This window comes from Papaver somniferum, chromosome 9 (assembly GCF_003573695.1).
Source record: "Papaver somniferum cultivar HN1 chromosome 9, ASM357369v1, whole genome shotgun sequence".
NCBI classification, from domain to species: domain Eukaryota; kingdom Viridiplantae; phylum Streptophyta; class Magnoliopsida; order Ranunculales; family Papaveraceae; genus Papaver; species Papaver somniferum.
This window is the reverse complement of record NC_039366.1, coordinates 13,373,919-13,380,945: the sequence shown is the minus strand read 5'-3', so window position 1 is coordinate 13,380,945 and position 7,027 is coordinate 13,373,919. Positions and strand designations below refer to the sequence as shown.

Sequence of the window (7,027 nt, the reverse complement as noted above, 5' to 3'; positions counted from 1 at the left end):
TCATTTTTAGATACTCAACCACCGCATTTAGGATGATGTCGTGTCGTTCCTCGATTTGTTTGCAAGTTCTTCCTTTCGGGTTACCGTAATCATGAATAAATTTGTTAAAAATATTCAACCACATGGAATCCCGCGTGTTGAAGGACGAGTTTCGGCGTACCATGCTTGGGTGATTGCTAAATCTTCCTCCGAGTCGAACGATGCCATTTGTTGTATATGAGATTAGGTACTATACTAAGCTATTTATAGATAATTATTTTAGGGTTTAGGGTTTCTAAGTTAAGAGGCTCAAGGAAATATATAAGAACACACGAGTTTTGGACTTTTGGGCCCAACTATTAGCTCACTTTATATAGAGAAAAACCTCAACGACTATTTTTTTTTTTGAAAATCACCAAACCCGGCATTGAGGTAATTGTGACATAAGCTGTCGGCAACAAGTACCGGTACAGTTTTTCCATAAGCTAACCATGCCGGTACAAGGGAATTTCTTCACAGAGATTGGGCCAAATATGCAACCATTACCGGCATGTTTGTACAACAACATTCAATGCCGTTACAAAGAACCGGCATTGGATCTATAATAGCGACTATGCCGGTGTTTGTGAAATTTAAAAAAAAAATGGATGGGTTTTGGAAAAATAAGACCGTTGGTGATTCATTTGTATATAATACCCCCCATTCCTTGAGAAAAATCTACACAAACCATCCACCAAATAACAAACATCCTTCTCTCAAGAAAGCAAGCACGGTTAAAGCTTCAAAAGGGATGGGAGATTCATCATCTAGATCTATTTGCAAAGTAAGTAGAATAAACTTTACTAACAATATAATCTTCACTACTATGACACATAACTAATATAATCTTCTCTTACAGAGTCATCATTGCAAGTGTCAAATTTGCAAGTCACCTTCTCATCTAGCCATGGACTGTCATTTTATTTATTCAAAGTGTAGAAGCTGTGATGGGACACGCCGGTTCTGGATCGTAAAAACTGATGATGCTGAAAATAGAAGAATATTTCTAAGGTGTTTGAATCACCCAAAGTGCGATGAGTTTCAATGGTTTGACAAAGCTGTTGAACTAGCAGAGTCATGAGAAAACCACAAGGGCCAGTGCAAGCCTATCGGTGGGTGTGATGGGTGTTATATGAAGGGAAAGGAATATGTTGAAAGAGAAGAAGAACCAATGAATCTAATCCTTGACACCCCCATCCCGGACGATGTCTTCGAACAGATTCGGGAAACGCTCAAAGGTTACGCAATTGTTGAAAAGGGATGGAAATAGTTAATCTTTACCCAAAAGTAATCCATTCTATGTTTTTTAGCATGTTTTAATTTAAAATATCAAATCCAATGTAATAGACTTCTTAGGAATGAAATAAAAGAACATTCGAAATGGATTTATACTCAAAACTAGCAGACTGCCGGCATAGAAGCAACCAATATTACAGTGCCCACTAGTCCAGAAGGGGCTATAAATAACGGTTGAAGTCTGTTATAAAACATGATTTATCACGGTTTTTGTCTGTAATTTGAACCGTTATATATTTGGTGTGACTCTTTATAAATAACAAACAAAACGCGTTATTAAGTATGACGAATAAAATTTGTGCCTTAAAATCACATACAGAATTTGTTATTAAGTATCACATTTGTTGTATGTAATATACAATAACAGTCGATGTATGTCATAATTTTTTTTAATTAATTCTAAATTAATATTAATTACAAAAATAAATTCTTTTAAATTACTATTTATTACAAATAAAAATATCCGCCATTTCTCAGATTTCTTTTGCAGCACGTCCCCATATTCTGCTAAATTGGGAATTTGGTTTCTAATTCAGCTAAGGAACTGATACTAGATCAATTTATCTTAATCATCTAAATCTGAAGAACAAAAAGAAATTCTAAAATGCAAATTCATCTGAAAGTGAAAATACCTTTATTTTTTATTTAAAATATGGATTCAGGTTTACATTGACATCCCAAACTCACATACACAAAAATGGATAAACATCCAAAACATTAATACGGAATTCAATTTACTAAAATTATCACCTAATCTTGCCAGTCCAACTAGGTAGATTTCTTATATGATTTATCAAAGTTTTTGGCCACCTACTAAAATATCTCCAAGTACTCCATCTCTATCGCAGTTACCGTAGTTTCTTCATCGCTTTGTGAATTTCCCTTTCTAAAATAAATATAAACACTTGCAGTCGTTCTTTTTAAGTTCATTCAAACAACAATAGCTAAACGAAGGTATAGGGATCCCAATACCCTGTATAACAAGATTCCAAGTTATTTTTAAATACTTCTTGATGTGAATCAATTACATAGATGAAATGATTAAAATCATCATATTGCCGAGATGAAATACAAATTAAATTAAACTACTCATTGAGCTATGCAAGAAGACTGGAGTGAATTTAATCCTAGCAAGACCTAAGAATGGCACTACTTAATCATCAGAAACAATGTGTATTTTCAATTTTTCATGATGCATACATACCTGGGAGTCGCGCATCTTCAATTTAAGTTGTTGAAATCATGATTCGCCTCTGCTTTCTGCTAGATGCATTTGACTTGCAGCTTATCTTCAGAGAAGGACTGCAGAATTAAAGTAAAACAACATACTTTGTATTAAAGATATAGTGTCTACAGAAGCATAGACTGAACCAGGGGATCAAAGTACATGCATACAGGTAAATTATACAGCTTTACATGCTATAAAATTGAAGAAAAGGGAAAGAAAAAAAAATTGAAGTACAGAATTACAAACCTTGTGTAGTGGAGGATGAACTAATTTCTTCTCAAGCACTAATAAATACACTGCCTAAGGCACAAACCATGTCCAAGGAGGAGGATTCAATGATGGTGGAACACCAGGAGTTATACTCGTCTTAGCAGCTACCTGAAGCCATTGACCTCCCAGGCAACAACAGTAAATTGGTTGACAATTGGAACACCTTCCTAAGTTATGATTTCATCAACATCCAATAGCCATTACTTGTTGTAAACCACTTTGATGTTGCACTATTTTGAGAAAGGGGCCACCAAGACCAGTGAAGTTGAACCGAGCCCGAGAAGAAAACAGAACATGCGCAGAGGAAGTTCGGCCATCTAGCTGAAATTGTTGAAACCAAAAAAGGCTGAATTAGTAAGGATCCTTTAGGTGAAATTCAGATATGGACTAAAACATAAACCACAAATATAAAGGAAGACCAGATCAATAAACCTACGAATAACATGGCAATGAGCAGGTATTAAAGGATAGACAACATCATTTCTGCGTTATTGGTGAATTAGATTATCTATTTAAACTAAGCAAAGCAAACTAACTTAATCAAGTTATCTTTAAATAAAAATAAAAATCAAATAAGACATTATGTTTTGTTCGACTCACAGATTCGCAAAAGAAACCAATTCAAAGGTCCATCATATCCTTGGCACTGGGATGGAAGAGTTTGTATAACCAACAGAAAATCTTTAAAGTTCCATAAATAATAGTAAACCATACAATCAAGAAGATACAAGCCTACCTTGAATGAAAATTAAAGCCTATCTACTTGGTTTTGAAGTCTGTGCTCGGAAGTCGTCTCTGAAAATCTTCCCTAGAGTAAAATACAAACAAAAGCTTAAAATTTTTGAACCTCTTCCTTTTCATAGTTTTCCCCCAATCTCACTCTAAAATCTATGCACACAACAAAACATGCAGTGCCTACATCAACTACGACAGAAGGAGACCAAAACTCAGGGGTTTTGTAGGAAGCTAGTATTCAAACTCAACTGATCATTATCACCATAAAAGAAATGATGTTTAACTATCATCAGCATCATAAAACCACCAGAAACAAACATATAAGGATAATGGTTGTAGAATCAATACCTCCACCAACTTCAACTTTCATAGTATTACAAGTGATAACTTTTAGAGAGAAGGAGAAATAATTTTACAAACCCATATCTGAAGTACAATTTTCAACCTACAATCTCAACTCAAACCATAACACTACTGTGTACCATCACCAACATCAAGTTTCTTTTTAAAACAGTATAAACTCAAGGAAGATAATGGTCAAGTAAAACACATACCTCATTAATCACCCATCTAATCACCCACATGTGTCCGAGCCTGCAAACCAAAATATTAACTCGGTTAACTTGTAATCCACAATTGTGAAACCCTCACAATCGAAGAATATACCTAACAAATAAAATTGAGATGGATCTTGTCATTAGAAATTGAATAATCGAAGTAGAACCCCTAACAATCTAAATTGAAATGGATCTTTCCCCTAGAAACTGATGAATCGAAGTAAAAACCCAAACAATTTATGAAATTGACTGATACTTTAATCAGTGTTAACTAGGGTTCTTAACATTAAAAATATTCGTGAAGTCGTCTTCTTCTTAGTGCTAATGTAATGCCTAACAATACCATTAAAAGAGAATAAAATCTTACAGAAACGAGATCGACATAAAGAGAACAATTGAATATTAATTCCAATTTAAAGGTTAAAGATGGGGAAGGAATTGAAACTTACTCGATTACCTCCTCCGCCTTCTTCTGATAAGTTTGAGATGAAGGAGCTGTGACCGAGAGAGAAATATAGGTTTAAAAATATTATTATTATCGAGTTTTGGGCTCTTCTTTTTGGGCCTCTTTTTATTTTTCAAACAAATGAAGCTTTCGGGCCTGTTAGAATGGATATCGAACCAGGTGAAAAGTTTACGACATACAAGCAAGTGGCTAACTGGTTTTAGTTTAGAGTAGACTTTTATGACAACATAGCATCACAATATGACTAGTTATTTTTGGGTGTGAGGTAGAAAACTGCTTGTGGGTGTATTACACATTTTATATTTGTCGGACTGATTCCGTCATTTAAGAAATCACCAATAAATCACGCTTTTAGTAATCTCCCACGTATTAATGACAGTTATTGTATGTTAGGTAATGGATCCTACTATTTTCATGTTATATGACAGAATTTGTTCGTAAAATCTTATTCACATAATTAATCTGTCATTTAAAAGCGTGATATATACCCCTTTCTGGACTAGTGGCCGGTTTTCTGTCGACTACGAAAATTTGGGAAAAAATCATAAAATTGGCATAGCTTGTAGAAAAACGACTATGCCGGTACCTTCCAATTTCTATACAGGAACATGAAATTTTTAATCTTCTAGTTCCGGTATGGTTTTATGAAACATTTCCTTGCCGGTACCAGAAACCGGCAATGAACTGTAATTTTCTCGCATGTCGGAACCTGTACCGGCGTTGTTGAACCAAAGCTTTTCCATGCCGGAAGCTGTAGTAACTAAATCTTGCAAAAATAACATTTCACAAGAAATCTAAACATGTTCAACATAAAGCAATCACTCGAAACCTAAACATGTTCAACACAAACCAAACAACTAGATTCTGCTTAAATGTTCTTAATTCAGGTAACATAAACTAAAATCAAACCAAACAACTAAAGAGTTAACCATAAGATACAAACGAAAACAAGTTTGTAATTGTTCAAGACGTAACAACCACCATCCAGAAAAAGAAACACAACTAAATAGTTAATCAATTGGTCTTTTGCTTCTTTTGTGCCGGTTTCTCCTAATTTCACCGAACAAATCCCTTGCACTAGGGTCGGTTTCTTCAATTTTATCAAGCTTCTCCACGACTTCCTTCACTTCTTCATTGGATAGCCCCGCTCCTTCATCGTACTTGCAACATAACTGCTTCCTCAATTTGCCAAGCCGACGCCGCTAGTTTCATACATACAACACATAATTAGTATATATATGGTAATATAAGATTATGTGTACAATAAACGACTAAGTAATTAACAATACTTACTATAAATCCAACGGTCTTATTAAGTTGGGCGATCGTAGGTGGTGCCTGTGCGGGAGTTGGGACGGGAGGGTGTTTCCGAAGTGGAACTTGGACGTCATCCGGGCGTACGACAAAAGGATGTGACCATTGCAGGTAATCTTCCATGTAGTCGGCATCAACCTCATCACCATTTTCCGCAAGCTCCCACTTATCCCATTGACTAATATCTACCAAACGACGTGGTTCCCTATCCCTCCAATCTGTTGGATCCGGTTTTGGATTATACTCTACATGCAACCGATTAGGAGTTGAAAAGCACCGAGAAAGGTCAAGAACAAAACATTGAAAAGAGTCCGTCTTGATATGTGATAATTGCTTGAATCCAAGTTGGCGCATCACACGTGTAGGATTGGCCATAACGTATCCTTTTGAGTGGAACAACGGCCCATGGTAGAATGCAACGTTAGCATACCTCAAAACTTGGCGGTTTCCTCTAACCTCCTTGTAAGGGTCAAAGACAATATCTTGGGTACTCATCGCGTCCAAATCCAACCTCATATCGATCAGTCGACCTATGTTACCGGGCTTCGGAGTGTTGTTGAACTCGAATTTCCTAGCTATAGGCGTATCGGGTTCGGGAAGGTCTTTGATCTTCAAGGAGGTCCAGTCCTTGAACAAGGTGGGGAAGTGTACATAAGCCCACACATATTCCAAGATGAAGCAATAAGTTTTGTTTCTAAGTTCAAGATAAGGGTACATGTGACCAATATACATAATAACATAAGTTTAAAAACAAAATTACTTGCAGTAGAGTGAAATTCCCGAAAAATTGGTTGGTTTTAGCCTTAGAGGCCCTTCTCATCTCCATCTTCTAATGGATCCAAGTACTGAAGGTAGTTCGCACTAACCATGTTGCCATTAGTGTCAGGGAATACCCTAGTTCCAAATATATATAACAGGTATGCATCGGCAGTATAACGAATTTCTTCAAGGTCCCATCCATCCTCCAAACTTCTTTGCTTTGTGTTTTCAAACTTCTTCTTAAGCAGCGTCAAGTTGATTGTCTTTGTCCTACCAGACTTGGATTCATAAAATCTCTCCACAGAAGTTTTGTAGTCCCAACCCAACAGCTTCTTAGTCAGAGCGTGCAACTTCGACCATTCTAGGTATAGAGACTCAACTCCT

The 7,027-nt window shown here is 36.1% G+C and overlaps 1 long non-coding RNA gene across 1 annotated transcript; it reads right to left on the bottom strand.

Moving 5' to 3' along the window:
• Window positions 1-1,931: 1,931 nt before the first annotated feature.
• LOC113313604 lies at window positions 1,932-4,629 on the bottom strand. Its single transcript, XR_003341954.1, has 5 exons — window positions 4,554-4,629; window positions 4,102-4,141; window positions 2,789-3,133; window positions 2,519-2,616; window positions 1,932-2,287 (listed from the first exon to the last, which is right to left on the bottom strand). It is a non-coding gene; the product is annotated as an uncharacterized LOC113313604 (long non-coding RNA).
• Window positions 4,630-7,027: the final 2,398 nt, after the last annotated feature.